Raw genomic sequence first — 27,662 nt, 5'->3', positions numbered from 1 at the left:
TGCTGTATCACTCATCTTGTATTTTCTTTTTTTGGACTGCTTTTGTTTTGTGTGTGTGTGTGTATATGCGTATTCTGTTATTTTATTATTATTTGCTTGATTTTGTATGCACTATTTCTCTTGCATTTGTCTTTGTTTCCTGATTTGTGTTTTGTTTTTGTATGTTTGTTTTAATCCCCTTTAATGCCATAACAAATGACTTATGGAGTCTCAGTTTTCTGGCTAGAGATCAAGCCTTAGGCTTTGCAGTGGGAGTGCTGAGTCCAAGACCCTAGAATTCCACAGAACTACTAACCCAGGGAGCATTGCTTAGTGAGAACTACTACAAAGGCTGCAACCTGTATACTGGATCCAGCAGCACTCAGTGTAAGACGTCTCACCCAAGCAACAAGCAAGACAGAAACACAAACCCAATCATCAGAAGACAAGATTACCATGGACACCCCAAAATATACCACTTCACACAGCTCTGCCCATCAGAGGGGAAAAATAAAATAAAACAAATCTTATATCCTCAAAACACAGGCAAAAGTCACTCCCAGCATGAAGCCTAAACAAACTACTGGACCAACTTTACCCACTGAGGGCAGAAACCAAAAGGAATGCGACGTTAAAGCTTGGGAAAAGGAGACCTCAAACACAGTAAGTTAGAAAAAAATGAAAAAGCAGAGAAATATTGCACAAATGAAGGAACAAGGTAGAATCTCACAAGATTAAATGAAGAAAAAGTAGGCAAACTACCTGAAAAATAAATCAGAGGGTTGATACTAAAGACGATAGAAATCTTGAAAATATAATGGAGAAAATGCAACAATCAATTAACACATTTAACAAGGACCTAGAAGAAATAAAGAATAAACAGAGATGAACAACACAATTACTGAAATTAAAAATACTCTAGAAGGAATCAATTGCTGAATAACTGAGGCAGAAAAATGAATAAGTGAGCTGGAAGATACAACATTGGAAATAACTGCTGAAGAGCAGAATAAAGGAAAAATAATGAAAAGAAATGAGGATAATCTCAGAGAGCTCTGGGACAATATTAAATGTACCAACATTTGGATTATAGGGGTACCAGAAGAAGAAGAGAAAAAGAAAGGGTCTGAGAAAATCTTTGAAGAGATTATAGTCAAAAATTTCCTCAACATGAGAAAGGAAATAGTCAATCCAAGTCCAAGAAGCACAGAGAGTTCCTAACATGATAAACCCAAGGAGAAACATGCTGAGGTACATACTAATCAATCTAACAAATATTAGACACAAAATACAGATATTTTCCTGTGGTCATGTATGGATGTGAGAGTTGGACTGTGAAGAAGGCTGAGAGCAGAATTGATGCTTTTGAACTGTGGTGTTGGAGAAGACTCTTGAGAGTCCCTTGGACTGCAAGGAGATCCAACCAGTCCATTCTGAAGATCAGCCCCGGGTGTTCTTTGGAGGGAATGATGCTAAAGCTGAAACTCCAGTACTTTGGCCACCTCATGCAAAGAGTTGACTCTTTAGAAAAGACTTTGATGCTGGGAGGGATTGGGTGCAGGAGGAGAAGGGCACGACAGAGGATGAGATGGCTGGATGGCATCACTGACTCGATGGACGTGAGTCTGAGTGAACTCCAGGAGATGGCGATGGACAGGGAGGCCTGGCGTGCTGCAATTCATGGGGTCGCAAAGAGTCAGACATGACTGAAGGACTGAACTGAACTGAACAGATATTAAAAGCATCAAGTAACACAGAGGGAAATCCTATACAATTAAAAGCTGATCTTTCAGCAGAAACTCTGCAAGCCAGAAGGGAATGGCAGGATATATTTAAAGTACTGAAAGAGAAAAATTTAAAATCAAGATTACTCTACCCAGCAAGGAGATTTCATTCAAAATTGAGGGAGAAATCAAAAGCTTTACAGATAAGCAAAAGTTAAGAGAATTTAATACCACCAAACCAGCTTTACAACAAAGGTAAAAGGGACTTCTATAATCAGGAAACACAAGAGAAAGAAAAGATTAACAAAAACAAACCGAAAGTGGGGGCAGTCTTAAGATGGCAGAGGAATAGGATGGGGAGACCACTTTGTCCCCCACAAATACAACAAAAATTCATCTGCATGTGGAGCAACTCACAACAAACAACTTTTGAACTCCAGCAGAGGACCCCAGATATCTAGAAAGGCAAACCAATCTCTTTGGAAGGAAGTCGGACAAAGGACAAAGAAGAAAAGGGAGACAAAGGATTTCAGGACAGAAACACATATTGGGGTGGGAGTCGTGAAGGAGAAGTTTCCACACAATAGGAAACTCTCTCACAGGTGGGATCAATGGGGACATTAGTATCCTCAGAGGAAAACATAACAACAGCAACAAAAAAATCACCACAGAATTCACGACAGAAATTGTGCCGAACAGCAATTGTCAGCCAAGAAGCTGCTCACATGCTTGCATATGCCTGCAGCGAGTGGGGGCTGGGTGCAGAGGTGTGGGCTGTGTCATCAGTCCTTATGGAAAAGACCAGAGTTTAATGCCATGGAAATACTCTGAGGGGACTAATGTGACACAGCACAGACAGAACAGGGAAAATCCAAACCATGGGATCGCCAGAGAAACAAAGAAAAACAAAGGACGATTCCTGCAGGAAGGCAGCACTCTGCTCCTGGTGCAGTCACAAAACAAAGAATCACACCCTAGAGAATATCAAAGGAGAGCGAGCCAGCTGACATTTATGGCCCTCTTTGGAGAAGGAAATGGCAACCCACTCCAGTACTCTTGCCTGGAAAATTCCATTGACAGAGGAGTCTGGTGGCTGATCCATGGGATCGCAAAGAGATGGACACTACTCAGCGACTTCACTTTTTTTTTTTTTTCTTTTCTTACAGAGGCAGAAAGGCAGGCACATGATAGTCAGAGGCAGAAGACAAAGGGGCCGCTGCAATCTTGCCCCCAGAGACTGCATCTCCTACGAAGCTGTAAGGGGGCTGCCAGTCACTACCCAGGTCTTCCTGGGATACTGGACAGCTCATATCTGCTGCAAGTGTCACAGCCTGAGACCAGCTCCCCTGAGGAGATGCACGGCCCACCTGGGACTGTGTCCTCATGGTGCACCCAGGAGCCTGAGTGGATTAGACCTGGGAAGTGCACAGTGTCTTGGGCTGTGACAACCCCTGTGTGGTCCATCTGCTGCAAGTACTCCCCCCACACACCAGCGGTTTGTTTGCAGTGTCCCTCCCTTCCCACAGCACAACTGAGGAAGTGAGCCCAAACTAAGAAGCCACTTTTGCTCCTTTGTGTCATAGTGGAGATCAGACACTGAAGACAGACTTACAACCAGATGAGGCCAACCTAAGCAAAGTAAACAAGGGGAAACTGCCCCAGAAATGGCAGGTGTAACAGATTAAATCTTGCAGTTAAACTGAGACTGCATTTGAGGGGAAACTGTAGACTTTCAGAACAAGTACAAGCCAGAACAAGGGAATATCTGACACTGAACTGACTCCACACTGCCCAGAAGAGCTCCAGAGACATTTCTAGATATACTGGAGGACCTTCAGAGTAGGTAACATGACTATAGGAGGAAAACAGGGAACAGACCAGACCTACATTCATTTAACTAACACCATATATATCCTACCACATCCTCTAAAATGAAAAATATATATATATTATTTTATAAGTAATCAATTTATTTTAATTTGAGGACAATTTCTTTACAATATTGTAGTGGTTTTTGCCATACATTGACATGAATCACACATGGGTGCACTTTTTTAAATTTTAATTATTTTAAAGTTTGTTTAAATTTTTATTCATTTCCTTTCCCTTTCCCTTCCCTCCTCTTCCCCTCTTCTTTTTCTTTATTTCCTCATACCATCCTATTATGGTTATTACTCCTTTAACTTCTCTTTTTCATAGCCTACTTTTATCTTTCTTAAAAAATCTTATTTGTTAAATAAATTTCCTATTTTTAATTTTGGTGTGTTTTTTTTTGTATTGTACTTTTGAGAGTTTAACGTTTATTCTAGGCTTTTAATTTTTGCTTTCTGAACTTTTGTTACCAATTTTGGATCTTTAAGAGTGTAATTTTTAGTATTCATTTTCACTTAGGGATTTGATTATGGTCTTGATTGCTCTCTTCTTTTTTGATGCTCCCTTTTCTCCTTCTGCTTACATCTTTTCCCTTCCTCCTTCTCTTCACTATATAACTGTGAAGCTTTTTGGGTGTTCCTGGCTGTGGAGAGTTGCTTCACCATTAAACTAGGGGTTTTATCTTCCATGTTGTGGGTGGACAAGTCTTGATGCTACTGTAAAAGGTGGTGACTGAAACCCAGTGGCAGGAAGCACATCTCCAGAATGTTGGACCCCAGGGAACATTAATAATGAGAGTGCACCCAAAAGCCTCCACAGCTACAGAGAGACAAAGCTACACTCAAGAGCCAGCAAGCTCCAGTGCAAGACATCCCATGCTAATCCTCCATCAGAACAGGAACACAACCTTGAACATTAACAGACAGGCTGCCCAACGCCATACCAAACCCATAGACACCCCATATTTTGCTACTGGATACGGCACTGCCTTCCAGAGACACGAGATCCAGCTTCATTCATCAGAACACAGACACAAGTTTCCTCAACCAGGAAACCTTCGTAAGCCATTGGCCCAACCCCACCCACAGGAAGCAGACTCTACAGTTAAGAGGAACTATGACCTCGCAGCCTGCAGATAGAAGACCCCAAACACAGCAAACTAAACAAAATAAAAAGCAGAGAAACATCCAGCAGGTGAATGAATATGATAAAAAACCCATGAAACTCAACAAAAGATGAGGAGTTAGGAATTCTACATGAAAAAGAATTCAGAATACTTATAGTAAAGGTGATCCAAAATCTTGAAAACAAAACGGAGATATAGATAAAGAGACTAGACATGCATTGAGAAGATGCGAGAAATGTTTAACAAGGACTTAGAAGAAACAAAGAACAGTCAATCAGCAATGAACAATACAAAAACTGAGATTAAAAACACTCTGGAAGGAAACAAGAGTAGGGTAACTGAGGCAGAAGAATGGATAAGTGAGCTGGAAGATAGAATGATGGAAATAAATAAAGCAGAGTGGAAAAAAATAAAAAAGAAGAAAAAGAAATGACACCATCTCAGAGACCTCTGGGACAATGTTAAGTGCCCCAAAATTTGAATTATAGGCATCCCAGAAGTACAAGATAAAAGGAAAGGGAATGAGAAAATATTTGAGGAGATAACAGTTAAAAGCTTTTCCAAAATGGGGAAGTGAGAGAGTCATTTCCTAGGCAGGTTGATAAGAAGTCCAGGTGTCCCTTGGGAGAGAGGGGTCTGGAACTCTCAAGGAGGAAGAAAGGACAAACTTTTTTTTCCCCTCTACATTCCTTAGGATTATATAACAATAATGTATCCTGCTTGAGGACAGTCTCTGGAAAAAACTTTCTGGCTAATCCTGTTATCTTAAAATGTAAATTATAGGAGTAAGTCTAGTGAGGTCTTTACAACCTCCAGACATTCTTTTGATTCACTGTAATAACTAATTGGAGATATATAACTCCATTGATAACACTAGCAAGAGGGTACTCTTTCTGCCCCCTTCTGATGTCTGTCAGAAGCTTTCTCTATCGATTTCATACTTTAATAAAACTCTATTTCACAAAAGCTCTGAGTGATCAAGCTTTGTCTCTGACCCTGGATTGAATTCTTCTCCTCTGGAGGCAAAGAATCCCAGCGTTTTCTCATGGTTCAGCAAGAACCTTTCATCTTGGGGGCTCGTCTGGGATTCTTCAGGACAAGGTAAGGATGCTTGGAGCTCTAGTTCTTTGTTCTCATAGAGAACACGTTTTTTGCTGTACTTTACTAACTCTACGGTGTGCTTATGTAAATGAATGACCCACCCTGTATGAAGGAAGTGAGGAGCCCTGCTCTGAGGTTCCTCAGTGACCGCAAACGGCTTGTGGCAGAAACCTGTCAGGTGTTTATACCGACCTGCCAATGCCAAGAGGCACCCAATGTCTCCTTTGGGGACTGACCAGAAATGGGCAAAGCGTGTGGATTGAACTCTCCTTTCTTGGTCAAACTTTTTGGTCTCTTTGACCATTTCATAACTCCTTGGGAATTAGAAGTACTAACCTAATCTGTCAGATCATAGACTTTCAAGGGACTTGTGATCTATGCTGTTACTGTGTACTATGACTTAGGTCCCAAACTTGGAAGTCAGGAAGTGCCTAGCCTCACTAGGAATCAAAAGTTCAGAAATTAGATGAGGCTCTAGCTACAAGAGCATCTCTGAGGTTAAAGGTTACTCAGATTGGAACTACAATGGGTTTTTCTCCTTTGGTAACGCTGGCACTTAGTGGACCAGAGGAGGCTCTTATACTGTTGTGGTGACACTTGGAAGGAACATCTCAGTTTTATGTTTGTACTGGTCTTACTGTGGTCAGGAATATACTCAGGATCGTGCACAGGCACTCATGTGACAAATGTTTGTTTCCCCCAGCACTCTTAGCCTGGGAGGCATTCTGGAAGGTAATTCTGATTGCACCCTGGGTGGAATCAGAGGCAAGCAAGGTTTTAATGGTGAGAAGATGGACGTCAACCAGGGATGCCATCAGGTCTACCCCTGGTGCATCCCCACCCCATCTCGGTGGTAGAACCGGGAGGGTGAGTATGGCACCTGCGTCGGTAAGGGACAGACTAAGTCTGACCAGGAAAGAAAAGCTTTGGTGTAAAGTCTGTCTACACCCCCAACTAGAGCAGGGAGGGATGCCTCCAGTAGAAAGATGGTGCTGGTCCCTTTTTTTCTTTCTTAAAGATGGGACCTAACAATTCCAGCCTCACTCCTTTGAAATGTATCTGGAAAAACTGGGATAGATTTGATCCCCAGAGCTTAAAGAAGACACACATGGTCTTCCTATGTGATACTGCATGGCTGTGGTACCCACCAGAGGATGGTGAACAATGGCCAGTTGGAGGGTCTCTTAAGTATAATACTGTTTTAAAATTAGACCGGATCTGTAGGAAACAAGGAAAATGGGTAGAAGAAGCGTATGTGTTGTCCTTTTCTCTCTGTGAAATATGCCAGACTTTTGTCCTAAGGATATAGATTTCAGTGTGACACCTTCAGCTCTCTCCTGTCCTCCTCCTTTGCCCCCATACCTGGGACTCCAAACTAGGCAAACTGGAAGTCAGAGAACACCCCGCCCCCCAAGAAGAGTTGCCTTGGTCTCCGTAAAAACCCAAAGTGAGGTTCAAACTGCCCAAGTAGAGGTCCAAACAACTCCAGTCTCAGTACGACCTCAGACTGTTCTGGTTTCAATAGAAACTCAGACCACTGAAGTAACAGATGAGATGGAGGACAGGAGGCAAAGAGATAAAGTAAAGCAGGTTTCTCCAATCTATCTCTGGGTTCATATGTGCAGAAAAGCCAGGAAGGCCAAGGAACAGCTGTTGCCCCTTTATGAAGCACATACTGGAAGAAATAATCAGTCTATCAGAGTTAATAAGCCCTTTTCTTATCAAGAAATACAAAGAATCGAGGAAGATCTGGGAGACTATTTAGAACACCCGGAAAAATATATTAGAGATTTTAAAGGTGTTACCCTGCTTTATGACCTTACTTGGAAGGATGTGATGTATATCTTGGGACAAACACTGACTCCCAACTCAAAAAGTCGAGCTTTGGAAAAAGTGGTTGCTTATGGAGATGAAAGGCTTGGTAATGAATCAGTAGGGAAGAGGGAGGATGAGACAGCCCCCCTCTCCATTGGGAATCAGACGGTCCCAACTAAAGAAACAGATTGGGACTATAACATGGCTAAAGGAAGATGGGATCAGAGTCATTTTGTCAGATGTATTCTTTAAGGACTCAGCAAGCAGGCATTAAGCCCTTCAGTTCAGTTCAGTTCAGTCGCTGAGTCATGTCTGACTATTTGTGGCCCCATTAATCGCAGCACGCCAGGTCTCCCTGTCCATCACCAACTCCTGGAGTCTACCCAAACTAATGTCCATCAAGTCAGTGATGCCATCCAGCCATTTCATCCTCTGTCGTGCCCTTCTCCTCCTGCCCCCAATCCCTCCCAGCATCAGAGTCTTTTCCAATGAGTTAACTCTTCACATGAGGTGGCCAAAGTATTGGAGTTTCAGCTTCAGCATCAATCCTTCCAAAGAACACCCAGGAGTTATCTCCTTCAGAATGGACTGGTTGGATCTCCTTGCAGTCCAAGGGACTCTCAAGAGTCTTCTCCAACACCACAGTTCAAAAGCACCAATTCTTCAGCACTCAGCTTTCTTCACAGTCCAACTCTCACATCCATACATGATCACTGTCAAAACCATAGCATTGACTAGATGGACCTTTGTTGGCAAAGTAATGTCTCTGCTTTTTAATATGCTGTCTAGGTTGGTCATAAATTTCCTTCCAGGGAGAAAGCGTCTTTTAATTTCATGGCTGCAATCACCATCTGCAGTGATTTTGCAGCTCAAGAAAATAAAGTCTGACACTGTTTCCAGCTTCCCCATCTATTTCCCATGAAGTGATGGGACCAGATGCTATAATCTTCGTTTTCTGAATGTTGAGCTTTAAACCAACTTTTTGACTCTCCTCTTTCACTTTCATCAAGAGGCTTTTTAGCTCCTCTTCATTTTCTGCCATAAGGCTGGTGTCATCTGCATATCTGAGGTTATTGATATTTCTCCCAGCAATCTTGATTCCAGCTTGTGCTTCTCCCAGCCCAGCGTTTCTCATGATGTACTCTGCATAGAAGTTAAATAAGCAGGGTGACAATATACAGCCTTGACATACTCCTTTTCCTATTTGGAACCAGTCTGTCGTTCCATGTCCAGTTCTAACTGTTGCTTCCTGATCTCCATACAGGTTTCTCAAGAGGTAGGTCAGGTGGTCTGGTATTCCCATCTCTTTCAGAATTTTCCACAGTTTATTGTGATCCACACAGACAAAGGCTTTGGCATAGTCAATAAAGCAGAAATAGATGTTTTTCTGGAACTCTCTTGCTTTTTCAATGATCCAGCAGACGTTGGCAATTTGATCTCTGTTTCCTTTGCCTTTTCTAAAACCAGCTTGAACATCAGGAAGTTCACCGGTCATGTATTGCTGAAGCCTGACTTGGAGAATTTTGAGCATTACTTTACTAGCATGTGAGATGAGTGCAATTGTGTGGTAGTTTGAACACTCTTTCGCATTGCCTTTCTTTGGAATTGGAATGAAAACTGACCTTTTCCAGTCCTGTGGCCACTGCTGAGTTTTCCAAACTTGCTGACATATTGAGTGCAGCAGTTTCACAGCATCATCTTTCAGGGTTTGAAATAGCTCAACTGGAATTCCATCACCTCCACTAGTTTTGATCGTAGTGATGCTTTCTAGGGCCCACTTGACTTCACATTCCAGGATGTCTTGCTCTAGGTGAGTGATCACACCATCGTGATTATCTTGGTCGTGAAGATCTTTTTTTGTACAGTTCTTCTGTGTATTCTTGCCACCTCTTCTTAATATCTTCTGCTTCTGTTAGTTCCATACCATTTCTGTCTTTTATTGAGCCCATCTTTACATGGAATGTTCCCTTGGTATCTCTAATTTTCTTGAAGAGATCTCTAGTCTTTCCCATTCTGTTGTTTTCCTCTATTTCTTTGCACTGATCACTGAGGAAGGCTTTCTTATCTCTCCTGCTACTCTTTGGAACTCTGCATCCAAATGAGTATATCTTTCCTTTTCTCCTTTGCTTTTGGCTTCTCTTCTTTTCTCAGCTATTTGTAAGGCCTCCTAAGAGAGCCATTTTGATTTTTTGCATTTCTTTTCCATGAGGATGGTCTTGATCCCTGACTCCTGTACAATGTCATGAACTTCCGTCCATAGTTCATCAGGCAGTCTGTCTATGCGATCTAGTGCCTTAAATCTATTTCTCAGTTCTACTGTATAATCATAAGGGATTTGATTTAGGTCATACCTGAATGGTCTAGTGGTTTTCCCTACTTTCTTCAATTTAAGTCTGAATTTGGCAATAAGGAGTTCATGATCTGAGCTACAGTTAGCTCCTGTTCTTGTTTTGCAGACTGTATAGAGCTTCTTGGTCTTTGGCTGCAAAGAATATAATCAATCAGATTTCAGTGTTGACTATCTGGTGGTGTCCATGTATAGAGTCTTCTCTTGTGTTGTTGGAAGAGGGTGTTTGCTATGACCAGTGTGTTCTCTTGGCAAAACTCTATTAGCCTTTGCCCTGCTTCATTCCATACTCCAAGGCCAAATTTGCCTGTTACTCCAGGTGTTTCTTTACGTCCTACTTTTGCATTCCAGTCCGGTATAATGAAAAGTACATCTTTCTTGGGTGTTAGTTCTAAAAGGTCTTGTAGGTCTTCACAGAACCATTCATCTTCAGCTTCTTCAGTGTTACTGGTTGGAGCATAGACTTAGATTACTGTGATACTGAATAGCTTTCCTGGGCAATGAACAGAGTTCATTCTGTCATTTTTGAGTTGCATCAAAGTACTGCATTTTGGACTGTTTTGTTGACTATGATGGCTACTCCATTTCTTCTAAAGGATTCCTGCCCACAGTAGTAGATATAGTGGTCATCTGAGTTAAATTCACCCATTCTAATCCATTTTAGTTCGCTGGTTCCTAGAATGTTGACGTTCACTCTTGCCATCTCCTCTTTGACCCCTTCTAATTTGCCTTGATTCATGGACCTAACAGTCCGCGTTGGCAAACATAGATTAGTAGGAGAAGGAAGCTCCTGGTAAATTCCTAGATAGACTGAAAGAAGCCCTTCACAGATTCACTGAGATTGATCCTGGAAGTAAAGCAGGAAAAGTGATATTAAAAGATAGATTTCTCACTCAGTCGGCTCCAGATATCCACCGTAAGCTATTAAAATGGGCGTATGGACCAAATCAGTCTTTAGATAATCTGTTACAACTGGCTCAGACAGTCTATTATGGTAGGGAATATGAGGAAAAGAAAGAAAGGCAGAAAAAGACAAAGGAACAGGTGGAAGCCCTCTCAATTGCTATGAGAACCATTCTTAAACAGCCTGAGAAAAATGCCCAGAAGGACCCAGGTCGAAAAGGATGGGCTTGCTATTACTCTGGACAGGAGGGGCACCTCAAGTGGGATTGCCCTCAGGCATCTAAGCTGCCCCCGGCTCCATGTCCTGTCTGCAAAGGACCACACTGGAAGAGAGACTTCCCCCAGAGGCGTAGGTTTCAGGGGTCGGACTCTCAAGACAACCAGGACTGAAAGTGCCCAGGGGTCCCCACACAAGCTCCCGTCCTAATTACACCTGAGGAATCCTGGGTATTAATAACTGTGGGAGGCCAATCCATTGATTTCCTTTTAGACATTGGGGCAACTTACTCTGTGCTTACTGACGCCCCTGGCCCACTTTCTTCCCAATCTGCTTCTGTAATGGGACTATCTGTATAAGCAAAAAAGGTATCACTTCAGTTCTTCTGTAAGTTGTGACTGGGACTCTGTGCTATTTTCATATGAGTTTCTGATTGTGCCAGAATCTCCATCAGCACTTTTGGGGGGGGATATACTGAGCAAGGTACATGCCTCTGTTTTCATGAATATGGAGCCTTCCCTTTCTCTCCCTTTAATTGAACAAAATGTAAGTCCTAGAGTATGGGCTGATGGAAAATCTGTGGCTCGACCACAAAATGATATTCCTGTAGCTGTCAAGCTCAAAGACCCGTGCTTATTTCACATAAGAAGCAGTATCCACTGAAATCCGAGGTTAAGAAAGGGTTAAAACGCACCATTGAGAATTTAAAGCAGCAGGGGCTATTAATTCCCTCTAACAGTTCATGCAACACTTCTATTTTTGGTATAAAGAAATCAAATGGTAAATGGAACTAGTTCAAGATTTACGAATAATAAATAAGGCTGTAGTCCCGTTACCAGAGAAGGCAATGGCAATCCACTCCAGTACTCTTGCCTGGAAAATCCCATGGGTGGAGGAGCCTGTAGGCTGCAGTCCATGTGGTCGCTAAGAGTCTGACACGACTGAGCGACTTCACTTTCACTTTCATGCTTTGGAGAAGGAAATGGCAACTCACTCCAGTGTTCTTGCCTGGAGAATCCCAGGGATGGGGGCTTCTGGTGGGCTGCCGACTATGGGGTTGAATAGAGTCGGACACGACTGAAGTGACCTAGCAGCAGCAGCAGCAGTTCCTTTACACCTCATGTTGCCTAATCCTTATACTCTATTGTCTGAAATTCCGGAAAGAGCCAAATATTTCTCAGTAATTGATTTGAAAGATGTCTTCTATTCAGTGCCTTTGGCGGAGGAAAGTCAATTTCTATTTGCCTCTGAGGACCCTACACAGCCAACTTCTCAGTTAACCTGGAGTTTTGCCCCAGGGATTTCATGACAGTCCTCACTTATTTGGACAAAGTTTGTCACAGGATCTACAAAACTTTAATAGCTCTGAAGTGGTGGTGTTACAATATGTAGATGATATTTCGCTCTGTGCTGAGACAGTTCAGTTCAGTTCAGTCGCTCAGTCGTGTCTGACTCTTTGCGGCCCCATGAATTGCAGCACGCCAGGCCTTCCTGTCCATCACCATCTCCTGGAGTTCACTCAGACTCACATCCATCGAGTCCGTGATGCCATCCAGCCATCTCATCCTCTGTCGTCCCCTTCTCCTCCTGCCCCCAATCCCTCCCAGCATCAGAGTCTTTTCCAATGAGTCAACTCTTCGCATGAGGTGGCCAAAGTACTGGAGCTTCAGCTTTAGCATCATTCCTTCCAAAGAAATCCCAGGGTTGATCTCCTTCAGAATGGACTGGTTGGATCTCCTTGCAGTCCAAGGGACTCTCAAGAGTCTTCTCCAACACCACAATTCAAAAGCATCAATTCTTCGGCGCTCAGCCTTCTTCACAGTCCAACTCTCACATCCATACATGACCACAGGAAAAACCATAGCCTTGACTAGATGGACCTTAGTCGGCAAAGTAGTGTCTCTGCTTTCGAATATACTATCTAGGTTGGTCATAACTTTTCATCCAAGGAGTAAGTGTCTTTTAATTTCATGGCTGCAATCACCATCTGCAGTGATTTTGGAGCCTAAAAAAAATAAAGTCTGACACTTTTTCCACTGTTTCCCCATCTATTTCCCATGAAGTGATGGGACCGGATGCCATGATCTTCGTTTTCTGAATGTTGAGCTTTAAGCAAACTTTTTCACTCTCCTCTTTCACTTTCATCAAGAGGCTTTTTAGCTCCTCTTCACTTTCTGCCATAAGGGTGGTGTCATCTGCATATCTGAGGTTATTGATATTTTTCCTGGCAATCTTGATCCCAGCTTGTGTTTCTTCCAGTCCAGCGTTTCTCATGATGTACTCTGCATAGAAGTTAAATAAGCAGGGTGACAATATACAGCCTTGTCGTACTCCTTTTCCTATTTGGAACCAGTCTGTTGTTCCATTTTCCAGTTCTAACTGTTGCTTCCTGACCTGCATACAGATTTCTCAAGAGGCAGGCTAGATGGTCTGGTATTCCCATCTCTTTCAGAATTTTCCACAGTTTATTGTGATCCACACAATCAAAGGTTTTGGCATAGTCAATAAAGCAGAAATAGATGTTTTCTGCAACTCTCTTGCTTTTTCCATGATCCAGCAGATGTTGGCAATTTGATCTCTGAGGAAGCTTTTTCATGAGCCTCAGAAGATTTCTTAAACTTTCTGGCAGGCTGCGGTTACAAGGCATCAAGAGAAAAGGCTCAGCTTTGTCAACAATCTGTTAGATATCTGCACCTAATCATATCAGAAGGGACTAGGGCTATAGACCCTGAGAGAATCAAACTTATACTAAATCATCTCCTACCTATGAGTTTAAGGCAATTGAGAGGAATTTGGGGAATCACAGGCTACTGTCACATTTGGATTCCAGGTTATGGGGAACTTGCCTGGCCTTTATATAAACTTACAGCTGATGGCAACCCACTCCAGTATTCTTGCTTGGAGAATCCCATGGACGGAGGAGCCTGGTGGGCTACAGTCCATGGGGTCACAAAGAGTCAGACAAGACTCAGCGGCTTCACTTTCACTTTCATTTTCATAGCTGAAACTCAGCAGGCCCGAACCGATAAACTGGTTTGGTCTTCAGATACTCAAAAGGCTTTTAAGGTTCTTCAGACTGCTCTCCTGCAAGCTTTGAGCTTGCCCACCGGGTGAGAATTTAATTTGTCACTGAAAGAAAGGGTATGGCCTTAGAAGTTTTGACACAACCCCGAGGGCCTCACCAGCAACCTATTCCTTATCTAAACAGAGAACTAGATGTAATTTCATGTGGGTGGCCCCACTGTCTAAGAGTAATTGGGGCAATGGCTTTATTAACACCTGAAGCTTTAAAAGTAATTAATGGATGATACCTCACTGTACTGACCTCTCATGATGTGAGTGGAATCTTAAATTCTAAGGTTAATATTTAGATGACAGACAGTAGGCTTCTTAAATATCAGTCATTGTTGTTAGAAGGACCAGTAACTAAGCTTAAAGTTTGTGGAAATTTAAATCCTGCCACCTTCCTTCCTGAGAAGGAAAATGAAACACCTGATCATGATTGTTCCCGATTTCTAACTTTAAACTATGCAGTTTGGGAAGATCTAATGGATACCCCATTAGACAACCCTGACATGGAAATATTTACAGATGGCAGTTCTTTTGTTTGGGATGGAAAGTGTAAAGCAGGTTAAACCGTGGTGACTGCTGAACAGGTTTTAGAAGCAAAATCTCTCCCCGAGGGAACCAGGGCTCAGTTAGCAGAGCTTATGGCTCTGACCTGAGCTCTAGAGTTAAGCAAAGGGCAGCAAGTAAATACCTATACTGATTCTAAGTATGCTTATTTGACTTTACATGCTCATGCTGCAATATGGAAAGAAAGACAGTTTAAAACAGCAACAGGAGAACCTAATAAACATTTCAGAGAGATCGAGAGTCTTTTAACTGCTATATATTGTCCCAAAGAAGTAGCTGTTATGCATTGCAAAGGGCAGAACAGGAATGGGAGTAAAGTAGCCGAAGGCAATCAGCTGGGTGACTGTCAAGCCAGAAAAGCGGCATCTACAAAACCCCTTCACTACAGATGGCTTTAATCTAGACAGGTCCTGTGGAACAGGAGAAACCACAATACACTGAGGAAAAATTAGAAAGATATGAGAAAAGAAGAGCAAAAATTACTGGTAAAAATGGTTACAGTTGGAAGATGGACGATTAATAATTTCTGAAAATGCTCAATGGAAAATTCTTAAGGGTTTATACCAGAGTTTTCATTTGGGTGCAGAGAGTACTTACCAGATGGCTTCTCCTTTGTTTGATGGTAAAAATGTAATGAAAACTTTAAAGAATATTATTAAAAGGTGTGAGGTTTGTCAGAAAAATAACCCAAAGACTGGAAAGCTAGCAAAATCTGGGTTACAACGAAGAGGAAAATATCCTGGAGAGGACTGGGAAATTGATTTGACTCATATGCCAAAAGCTAATGGATATTCTTGCTTACAAGTTTGCGTGGATACTTTTATTGTATGGATTGAGGCTTTTCCCTGTCATAGCGAACAGGCTAAGGAGGTTATAAAGATTTTAATCCATGAAATTATCCATAGGTTTGGGCTGCCACGGAGCCTTCAGAGTGACAATGGCTCCACCTTTAAAGCTGCTGTAACTCACAGGGTATCTAAAGCTCTAGGAATAGAATATCACTTACACTGTTCCTGGAGACCCCAATCCTCAGGAAAGGTTGAAAAGGCTAATGACATTATCAAAAGACACCTGCACAGATTAACTCAAGAGACGCAGGACAACTGGATTAAAGTTCTACACATAGCTTTAATGAGGGCTCAAACTGCCCCCTAAAAGGAGGGACTGTCCCCCTTTGAATGTATTTATGGAAGGCCTTTCTTATGCATAGACATTGTTATAGACCCTGGAGCCTTGGAATTAACTAGTTATGTAACTCAGCTCTCAGCTTTTCAATAGGCATTAAAAGAACTCTGGGAGACGACTCCTGACACAGGCTCTGAGTCAAACAAGCCTCTATTTGAGCCAGGAACTGAGGTCCTGATAAAAACATTGGGATCTGGGGGCCAACCCCTCCAGCCCCTCTGGGAGGGCCCTTACCAGGTTATTCTTTCTTCTCCCACAGCTGTCAAAGTGCCAGGAATTGATTCGTGTGTACATCACACTCAAGTTAAAAACTGACCAGAACTAAGTGGTGTCATTTTATGTCTGTACTTTCTATGCTCTGACTTGGTATTTTTCAGATGGGCCTGATAATCTATGTGTGCCTACTACTGCTGAATCCAAAAATCCTGAGTCTGCCGTTTGATCCTCAAGACAATGCCTTCCTGTCCTGGGCTCACTCCTATGCTGCATTCCACACTTGGTCTAACTGCTGGGTCTGCAGAGTGCTCCCCTCTTCATCAGTGGAAGGCTTCCCATGGTGGACATCTCCACTTCAAGGAAAAGACTTTCTCCAAGTCTGCAAATATCTTGAACAACAATTGCAGAGATGCCTCTTCTTAAACTGATGACATCTAACAACCCTATGATGGACTGGTGCAACACTTTGTACTTTAACTATGGACATAATGTGACTTTTAGTTTTGGTTATACATTGTCTCAGTTTAATGACTATTTCACTACACATAAGGTAAATGGGTCTAGATTTAATGGTTTTTTATCTGACGTTTATCAAATATGGGATGGGGTTATATGGTTAACTCCTGAAAAAGGACGTCTAATATCTACTGCCTCTATATGCTGGGAATAGATAGAGCCATCCCCAGAAGTTAGTCAACAACTCAATTATAATATTTGGAAACACTTGGGATTTCTACCTCAGGAAATATACAATCATTCCCATGTTTTCCCACCCCAATGCAGGTCCTCCCTTTGTCTGGCCCAGCACTGATTGGGACTGGATATCTCAGTCATACTGGCTTGCTCCAGATGGGACCTACTGGATACGTGGCTCTTACCTACGGGCATGGCTTCCCCCTGGTTGGATAGGGAGATGCACCCTAGGTCTAGCTTTTACTCACGGCTTTATATTTTCAGAGCTTCAAAAAAAAAAGCCTTCTAATTTACCACACCTTAAAACTCAGTGGGCAAGGTCTGTATTTCACTGGTATGATTATTTGGCTCCAGTATTTGTTCCCTCTCTGGGAACTACAGATGTTATGCTACAAGTGGATGGTTTGACTAATTTTACTCAACAGGCATTACAAGATTCTCAAAACCTATTGCAGCTCTTAATGCCGAACAAGCACAAATTAGAAAGGTGGTCTTACAAAACAGATTGGCTTTAGATATTCTGATAGCTGCACAAGGAGGAACTTGTGCCATTATTCATACCCAATGCTGTACATATATACCTGATATGAGCACTGAAAGTGAAAGTGAAGTTGCTCAGTCATGTCCGACTCTCTTCGACCCCGTGGACTGCAGCCTGCCAGGCTCCTCTGTCCATGGGATTTTCCAGGCAAGAATACTGGAGTGGGCTGCCAATTCCTTCTCCAGAGGATCTTTCAAACCCACTAATGCTACTCATTTTACTAAACATATGAACAAGATGATTGAGGCTATGGATATTCCTGAAGCCTCAATTGCCTCACTTTGGGAGACGCCAACTAGTTCCCCATGGTGGAAAACTATCTTAATTACAATAATTCTGATTGTTCGGTTTTTGGTGTTTGCTCCCTGCATCCATAACTTTGTGATTGGATTTGTTTCTAGTCTCATGAAGGCTTTTAAGTTACAAGTGGTTGTCCAAGCTCCTACGAGTGCCACAGCCTCCTCCAACTATTACTTGGGTCCCCTGGATCAGAGACCCTCAATATGAGGGTTAGGAGAATATGTTGCCTCAACAATTTAGGGACCATGCCCCTCAACAGCAGGAAGTAGTTATGGAATGAAAATGACGTCCCTTTCCCTTGGCAACATAATTCTCCTGAAAGAAAAGGGGGAATAAAAGAGTCATTTCTTAGGCAGGTTGATAAGAAGTCCAGGTGTCCCCAAGGAGAGAGGGGTCTGGAATTCTCAAGGAGGAAGAAAGGACAAACTTTTTTGTCCCTCTACATTCCTTAGGATTATATAACAATAATGTATCCTGCTTGAGGACAGTCTCTGGAAAAAAACCTTCTGGCTAATCCTGTTATCTTAAAATGTAAATTATGGGAGTAGGTCTAGTGAGGTCTTTACAACCTCCAGACATTATTTTGATTCATTGTAATAACTAATTAGAGAGTGTATAACTCCATTGCTAACACTAGCAAGGGGGTACTCTTTCTGCCACCTTCTGATGTCTATGTCAGAAGCTTTCTGAATCCCTTTTGTACTTTAACATAACTCTATTGCACAAAAGCTCTGAGCGATCAAGCCTGGTCTCTGGCCCCAGATGGAATTCTTCTCCTCCAGAGGCCAAGAATCCCACAGTCTTTTCATGTTTCAGCAACAAACTTTCAGAAGGAAATAGCCACCCAAGTTCAAGAAGTCAAGAGAGTTCCATTTTTTTATAAACCCAAGGAGGAAATACCCAAGACACATATTAATCAAACTAAACACACACACACACACACACACACACACACACACACACACACACCAAATATTAAAACCAGCAAGGGAAAAGCAACAAATAACATACAAGTTGATCACCATAGGGATAAAAAAAAGCTGGTCTTTCAACAGAAACTTTTCAGGCCAGAAAGGAATGTCAGGATATATTTAAAGTGATGAAAGGGAAAAACCTACAACCAAGATTACTTTACCCAAAAAGGATCTCATTCAGATTTGAAGGAAAAATCGAAAGATTTACAGACAAGCAAAAGCTGATAGAATTCAGCACCACCAAACCAGTTCTTCAATAAATGCTAAAGAATTTTCTTTAGACAGGAAACATAGAAAATGTTTATAAAAACCAACCCCAAACAATAAGTAAATGGTAATGGAATTACAGTTATCAATAATTACCCTAAACATAAATGGGTTAAATGATTCAACCAAAAGACAAAGAGTGGACAGTTCAGTTCAGTCGGTCAGTCATGTCTGACTCTGGGCAACCCCATGGACTGCAGCATGCCACACCTCCCTGTTCATCACCAACTCAACTCAAATCATGAGTTTACATAAACTCATGTCATTGAGTAGGTGATGCCATCCAACCATCTCATCCTCTGTTGTCCCCTTCTCCTCCTGCCTTCAGTCTTTCTCAGCATCAGTTTATTTTCCAATGAGTCAGTTTTTCACATCAAGCGGCCAAAGTATTGGACTTTCAGCTTCAGCATCAGTTCTTCCAATGAACATTCAGGGCTGATTTCCTTTAGGATGGACTAGTTGGATCTTCTTCCAGTCCAAGGGACTCTCAAGAGTCTTCTCCAACACCACAGTTCAAAAGTATCAGTTCTTTGGCACTCAGCTTTCTTAACAGTCCAACTCTCACATTCATACATGACTACTGGAAAAACCATAGCCTCGACTAGATGGACCTTTGTTGGCAAAGTAATGTCTCTACTTTTTAATATGCTGTCTAGGTTGGTCATAACGTTCCTTCCAAGGAGTAAGCGTCTTTTAATTTCATGGCTGCAGTCACCATCTGCAGTGATTGTAGAGACCCAAAAGATAAAATCTGACACTGTTTCCACTGTTTACCCATATATTTGTTATGAAGTGATGGGACCAGATGCCATGTTCTTAGTTTTCTGAATGTTGAGCTTTAAGCCAAATTTTCACTGTCCTCTTTCATTTTAACCAAGAGCCTCTTTAGTTCTTCTTTGCTTTCTGCCATAAGGGTGGTGTCATCTGCATATCTGAGGTTATTGACATTTCTCCCAGCAATCTTGAGTCTAGCTCGTGCTTCATCCAGCCCAACGTTTCTCATGATGTACTCTGCATATAAGTTAAATAAGTAGGGTGACAATATACAAACTTGATGTACTCCTTTCCCTATTTGGAACCAGTCTGTCATTCCATGTCCAGTTCTAACTGTTGCTTCCTGACTTGCCTACAGATTTCTCAAGAGGCAGGTCAGATGGTCTGGTAGTCTCATCTCTTTAAAGATTTCCCACACTTTGTGGTGATCCACACAGTCAAAGGATTTGGCATAGTCAATAAAGCATAAACAGATGTGTTTCTGGGACTCTCTTGCTTTTTTGATAATCCAACGGATGTTGGCAATTTGATCTTTGGTTCCTGCCTTTTCTAAAACCAGCTTGAACATCTGGAAGTTCATGGTTCAAGTACTGTTGAAGTCTGACTTCGAGAACTTTGAGCATTACTTTACTAGTGTGTCAGAAAGAATGGACAAATTGATTAAAAAAAAAAAAAACAAGACCCTTATAAATGTTGTGTACAAGAGATCTACCTTGAACCTAGGGCCACATACAGACTGAAAGTGAGGGTCTGGAAAAAGATATTTCATGCAAATAGAGACCAAAAGAAAGTGGGAGTAGCAGTAATCATATCACATAAAACAGGCTTTCAGATAAAGACCATTAAAAGAGACAAAGAAAGATCTACATAATGATCAAGGGATCAATTCTAGAAGAAGACATAACAGTTATAAATGTATATGCACCTAACATAGGAGCACCTCAATCCATAAGGCAAATGCTAACAACTATTTTAAAAATGTATTTATTTTTAATTGAAGGATAATTTCTTTACAGTATTGTGTTGGTTTCTAACAAACATCAGCATAAATCATTCATAGGTTTATCCATGTCCCCTCCCACTTGAATATCTCTTCCATCTCTTTCCCATCCCATCCCTCTTGGTGGTTACTGAGCCCTAGTTTTGGTTTCCAGAGTCATAAAGCAAAATTCGACTGAGTATTTTACATATTGTAATGTATGCTTTCATGTTACTCACTCAATACCTCCAACCCTTTCCTTTCTCTCCCCAGTCGTGTCCATAAGCCCATTCTTGATGTCTATGTCTCCACTGCTGCTCTGATGTAGATAGGTTCATCAGTATCATCTTTCTTCATATATATGTGTTACTATATGATATTTGTTTTTCTCTTTCTGACTTACTTCACTCTGTATAATAGGCTCTAGGTTCATCCACCTCATTAGGTCTGACCCAAATGTGTTTCTTTTTATGGCTGAGTAATATTCCATTGTATCTTTGTAACACAGCTTCTATATCTATTCATCTATTGATGAACATCGAGGTTGGTTCCATGTTCTAGCTACTGTAAATAGAGCTGCAATGGCATTGGGATACATTTGTCACTTTCAGTTTTGGTTTCCTCAGGGTATATGCCTAGTACAGGAAATGTTGCAACATAAAGTGGTTTTATTCCTATTTTTTAAAGGAATCTCCATACTGTTCTGCAAAGTGGCTGTATCAATTTACAATTCCACCAACAGTGTAAGAAGGTTCCCTTTTCTCCATGCCCTCTCCAGCATTTATTGTTTGTAAATTTTTTATGCATGGTCATTCTGAGCAGCATGAGGTGATATCTCATTGTAGTTTTGATTCACATTTTTTTTCCTAATAAACTGATGTTGAGCATCTTTTCATGTGTTTATTAACCATCTATATGTCTTTGGAGAAATGTCTGCTTAGGTCTATTGCCCATTTATTGATTGGGTTCTCTGTTTTTTGTATTTTTTTTTTTTTGGTTTTGATTTGTATGAGCTGCTTTAATATTTTGAAATTAAATCTTTGTCAGTTGTTTCATTTGCTATTACTTTCTTCCATCCTGAGGGTTGTTTTTTCACCTTGTTTAGAGAAGAGCTAATCCATATCCTCCTATAACTCTTCCAAAAACTTGCAGAGGAAAGAACACTTCCAAATTCATTCTATGAGGCCAATGTCACCCTAATACCAAAACCAGAAAAAAACATAAAAAAGAAGATTACAGGCCAATATCACTGATGGACATAGATGCAAAAATCTTAAACAAAATTCTAACAAACAGATTTCAACAACACTTTAAAAAGATTGTATGCCATGATTAAGTCAGGTTTATAACAGGGATGCAAGAAATCTTCAATATACACAAATAAGTCAATGTGATACACCACTGAAGAAGAAAAAGATTTTTCCAACATTCAACACCCATTTATGATAACAACTCTTCAAAAATGGACACAGAAAGAAACTACCTAAACATAATAAAGGCCATATATGATAAACCCACAGCAAATGTTATTCTCAATTGTGAAAAACTGAAAGCATTCCATCTAAGATCAGGAATAAGACAAGAGTACTCACTCTCACTAATATTATTCAACATAATTTTGGAAGTCTAGCCATGGCAATCAGAGAAGAGAAAGACATAAAGGGAATCCAGATCGGGAAAAAAGAATTAAAAGTCTCACTGCTTGCAGACAACATGATACTATACTTAGAAAACCCTAAAGGTACTCTTAGAAAATTACTAAAGTTAATCAGTGAATTTAGCAAAGTAGCAGTATAAAAAAATCAATACACAGAAATAACTTGCATTACTATAGACTAACAATGAAATGCCAGAAAGAGAAATTAAGAAATCAATCCTGTTTACCGTTGCAACAAAAAGAATAAAATACCTAGGTATAAACCTACCTAAGGAGACAAAAGAGCTATATACAGAGAACTGTAAGACACTGATAAAAGAAATCAAATACAATATAAACAAAGAGATAGTCCATGTTCTTGTGTTGGAAAAATCAATATTATGAATATGACTACACTACCAAATGAAATCAACAGATTCAATGCAACTCGTATTAAATTACCAATGGTATTTTTCACAGAACTAGAACAAGAAATCTCACAATTCATATAGAAACACAAAACACCCCAAATAGCCAAAGCAATATTGAGAAAGAAGAATGGAGCTGGAGGAAACAACCTTCCTGACTTCAGGCTATATAAGAAAGTTACAGTCCTCAAAACAGTATGGTATTGGAACAAAAACAGAAATACAGACCAATGAAACAAGGTAGTAAGTCCAGAGACAAACCCACGCACAGGTATATAACTTATTTATGATAAAGGAGGCAAAAATATACAATAGCACAAAGATAGTCTCTTCAATTAGTTCTGCTGGGGAAACTGGACAGGTAACAACTATTAGGGGAAATGTGACAGTAACACAATAATGGGGGGGGGGACGTTAATACTTCATCACATTAATGGACAGATCATCCAAACAGAAAATCAATAAGGAAAAACAAACTTCAAATGATACATTAGACCAGTTGGACATAGTTGATATCTACAGGGCATTGCACTCCAAAACAATGGATTTCACCATTCTCTCAAGTGCACATGGAACATTCTCCAGGATATATCACATTCTGGACCACAAATGAAGCCTAGGTAAATTGAAAAAAAATATTGGTATCATTTCAAGTATCTGTTCTGATCACAATGCTATAAGATGAGATATCAACTACAGGAAAGAAATTATAAAAAAACACAAACACATGCAGGCTAAACAACAGGCTTCTGAATAACCAACAGATCACTGAAGAAATCAAAACAGAAATCAAAATATGCCTAGAAACAAATGATAATGAAAACATGACAACCCAAAACCTCTGGGATTCATTAAAATCAGTGCTAAGATGAAAGTTCATAGCAATATAAGCCTACCTGAAGAAATAAGAGAAACATCAAATAAACAAACTAATCTTACACTTGAAGCAACTAGAAAAAGAACCCCCCAAAAACCTCCAAAGTTCATAGAAGGAAAGAAATCATTTAAAAAAATAGCAGAAATAAATGAAAAAGAAATAGAGGAGACTATAGCAAAGATCAATAAAACTAAAAGTAGGTTTTTTGAGAAGATAAATAGACAAATCATTAGACAGACTCATCAAGAAAAAAAGGAGAAGACTCAAATTAATAAAGTTAGAAATGGAAATGGAGAAATTACAACAAACAACATAGAAATACAAATGATCATTAGAGACTACTATGATCAACTATATGCCAATAAAATGGCCAACTTGGAAGAAAAGGACACATTCAGAGAAAGGTATAACCTTCCATAAATGGACCAGGAAGAAATAGAAAATACGAAGAGACCAATCACAAACATGGAAATCAAAACTATAAAAAAGATCTAACAAACAAAAGCCCAGACCCAGATGGCTTCACTGGTGAATTCTACCAAAAATTTGAAGAACTAACATGTTTCCTGCTGAAACTTGTTTTCCTTCCAGAAAATTGCAAAGGAAGGAAAACTTCTGAACTATGAGGCCACCATCACTCCGATACCAAAACCAGACAACGATATTACAAAAAAGACAGTTACAAGCCAATATCACTGATGTACATAGATGCACAAATCCTCAACAAAATTCTAGCAAACAGAATCCAACAACATATTAAAAAGAGTGGGCTTTATTCCAGCCATTCAAGGATTCTTCAGTAAACACAAATCAATGTGATATACCATATAACAAATTGAAAGATAAAAAGCAAATGATTATTCCAATAGACACAGAGGAAGTCTTTGACCAAATTAAACACCCATTTATGATGAAAATTCTCCAGAAAGTAGGCACAGAAGGAACACATCTCAACAGATTAAAAGTCATATTTGACAAACCCCCCCAAAACAAGCAACAACAACAACAAAAAACAAAAAAATGTTATTTTCAATGGCAAAAGCTTGAAAGCATTTCCTCTAAAATCAGGAACAAGACAAGGGTGCCCACTCTCACCACTACTATTCAACATAGCTTTGGAAGTCCTAGCCAAAACAAACAGAGATGAAAAAGAAATAAAAGGAAATCAGATTGGAAACAAAGAAGTAAGACACTCACCGTTTGTAGATGACATGATTCTCTACATAGAAGAAAGAGGCCACCAGAAAATTTCTAGAGCTAATCAATGAATATAGTAAAGTCACAGAATATAAAATTAATACACAGAAACCCCTTGCATTTCTATTTACTAACAATGGAAAATCAGAAAGAGATTATTATGGAAAATATTTCATTCACCATGGCAATGAAAAGAATAAAATACTTATGAATAAATTTACCTAAGGAAACAAAACACCTGTAGTTAGAAAACCATAAAACATTAATGAAAGAAATAAAAGATGACAGAAATATATGGGGAAATATACTATGTTTGTGGATTGGAAGAATAAATACAGTGAAAATGAGTGTGCTACATAAAGTAATCTATAGATTCAATGCAATCCCTATCAAACTACCAATGGTATTTTTCACAGAACTGGAACAAATAATTTCACAATTTGTATGGAAATACAAAAGACCTTGCATAGCCAAAACAATCTTCTGAAAGAAGAATGTAAGTGGAGAAATCAACCTTCCTGACTTCAGAATATACTACAAAGCTACAGTCATCAGGAGAGTATGGTACTAGCACAAAGACAAAAATATAGAATAGATGGAATAAAATAGAACTTCTAGTGATAAATCCACGAACCTATGCATACGTTATCTTTTTTTTTGGATATCTTATCTTTGACAAAGGAGGCAAAAATATACAATGGAGAAAATACCATCATCAAGTGGTGCTGGGAAAATTGGTCAAATACGTGTAAAAGAATGAAATTAGAACACTTTCTGATACCATACAGAAAAATAAACTCAAAATGGATTAAATATCTAAATGTAAGACCAGAAACTATAAATATCTTAGAGGAAAATATAGGCAGAACACTCTCTGACATAAATCACAGCAAGATCCTCTATGACCCAACTCCCAGAGAAATGGAAATTTTTAAAAATAGTAAAAAATGGGACCTAATCAAACTTAAAAGCTTTTGCACAATGAAGGAAACTATATGTACAGTGAAAAGACTGCCCTCAGAATGGGAGAAAATAATAGCAAATGAAACAACTGACAAAAAATTAATCTCTAAAATATAAAAGCAGCTCATGCAGCTCAATACCAGAAAAACAAACAATTCAATCAAAAAATGGGGAAAAGACCTAAACAGACCTTTATCCAAAGGAGACATACACATGGCTAATAAACACATGAAAAGATACTCAACATCACTCATTATTAGAGAAATGCAAATCAAAACCACAATGAGTATTATTTGATGCCAGTCAGAATGGCCATCATCAAAAAAATTAAGTTAAAAAGAGTCTACAAAAATAAATGCTGAAGAGGGTGTGGGGAAAAGAGAACCCACTTACGCTGTTGGTGGGAATGCAAATGGTACAGCCACTATGGAGAACAGTGTGGAGAGTCCTTAAAAAACTGAGACTAGAACTGCCATATGAACCAGTAATCCCACTGAGGAAACCAGAATTGAAAGAGACACATGTGCCCCAATGTTCATTACAGCACTATTTACAATTGCTAAGACATGGAAGCAACTTAGATATCCATAGGCAGATGAATGGATAAGGAATCTGGTACATATACACAATTGAATGTTAATATAAAAAGTAATGCATTTGAGTCAGTTCTAATGAGGTGGATGAAGCTGAAGCTTATTAAATTTAGAAAGACAGATATAATTTAGAAAGACAATACAAATGATCCTACATGCAGGACAGGAAAGGAGACACAGATGAAAAGTACAGGTTTTTGGATTCAGTGGGAGAAGTTGAGGGTGGGATGATTTGAGACAATAAATAGCATTGAAACATTTATATTACCTTATGTAAAACAGACGGCTAGTACAAGTTCAATGCATGAAGCAGGGCACCTAAAGCTAGTGTTCTAGGGCAACCCAGAGGGACAGGGTGAGGAGGGAGGTGGGAAGAAAGTTTAGGATAGGGGGGACATATGTATAACTATGGCCAATTCATGTTGATGTATGGCAAAACCCATCAAAATATTATAAAATAATTTTCCTCCAATTACATAATTAAAAAAACAAAAGAATGTACAATGGGTTAAAGATAGTCTCTTCAATAGGTGGTGCTGGGAAAACTGGACAGTTACATGGAAAAGAATGAAATTAGAATACTTCCTAACACCATATACAAAGATAAACTCAAAATGGATTAAAGACCTAAATGTAAGACCAGAAACTATACATCTCTTGGAGGAAAACATAGGCAGAACATTGTATTTCATAAATCACAAGAAGATCCTCTATGACCCACCTCCTAGAGTAATGGAAATAAAAACAAAAATAAACATGTGTGACTTAATTAAACTTAAAAGCTTTTTCACAGTAAAGGAAACTATAAACAAAGTGAAAAGGCAGCCCTCAGAATGGGAGAAAATAATAGCAAATGAAACAACAGACAAAAGATTAACTTCTAAAATATATAAGCAGTTCATACTATTCAATACCAGAAAAACAAACTGCTTAGTCAAATAGTGGGTAAAAGACCTAAATGGACATTCCTCCAAAGAAGATATACAGATAGCTAATAAACACATGAAAAGATGCTCAACATCACTCATTATTAGAGAAATGCAAATCAAAACTACAATGAGATATCACCTCACACCAGTCAGAATGATTATCATAAAAAAAAATCTACAAACAATAAATGTTGGAGGCAGACGGATTAAAGGACAACCCTCTCACATTGTTGGTGAGAATAAAACTGATACAGCTACTGTGGAGAACAATATTGAGATTCCTTTATAAACTAGGAATAAAACTACCATATAACCCTAAAAACACACTACTGGGCTTATATCCTGAGAAAACCATAACTGAAAAAGAGATATGTACCCCAGTGCTCATTG

At 39.8% G+C, this 27,662-nt stretch overlaps 1 protein-coding gene and 1 pseudogene across 1 annotated transcript in view; one reads left to right on the top strand and one right to left on the bottom strand.

Annotated features, from left to right (window-relative positions):
* KLF8 (KLF transcription factor 8) overlaps positions 1-27,662 on the bottom strand; it is a 121,351-nt gene that overhangs the window by 57,082 nt on the left and 36,607 nt on the right. The gene's annotated exons all lie outside the window — the stretch shown is intronic.
* Positions 16,283-17,862, top strand: LOC138071186 (endogenous retrovirus group PABLB member 1 Env polyprotein-like; annotated as a pseudogene).

Source organism: Capricornis sumatraensis, chromosome X, assembly GCF_032405125.1.
Source record: "Capricornis sumatraensis isolate serow.1 chromosome X, serow.2, whole genome shotgun sequence".
Taxonomy (NCBI): Eukaryota; Metazoa; Chordata; class Mammalia; order Artiodactyla; family Bovidae; genus Capricornis; species Capricornis sumatraensis.
This window is presented reverse-complemented; position numbering and strand designations above follow the sequence as displayed.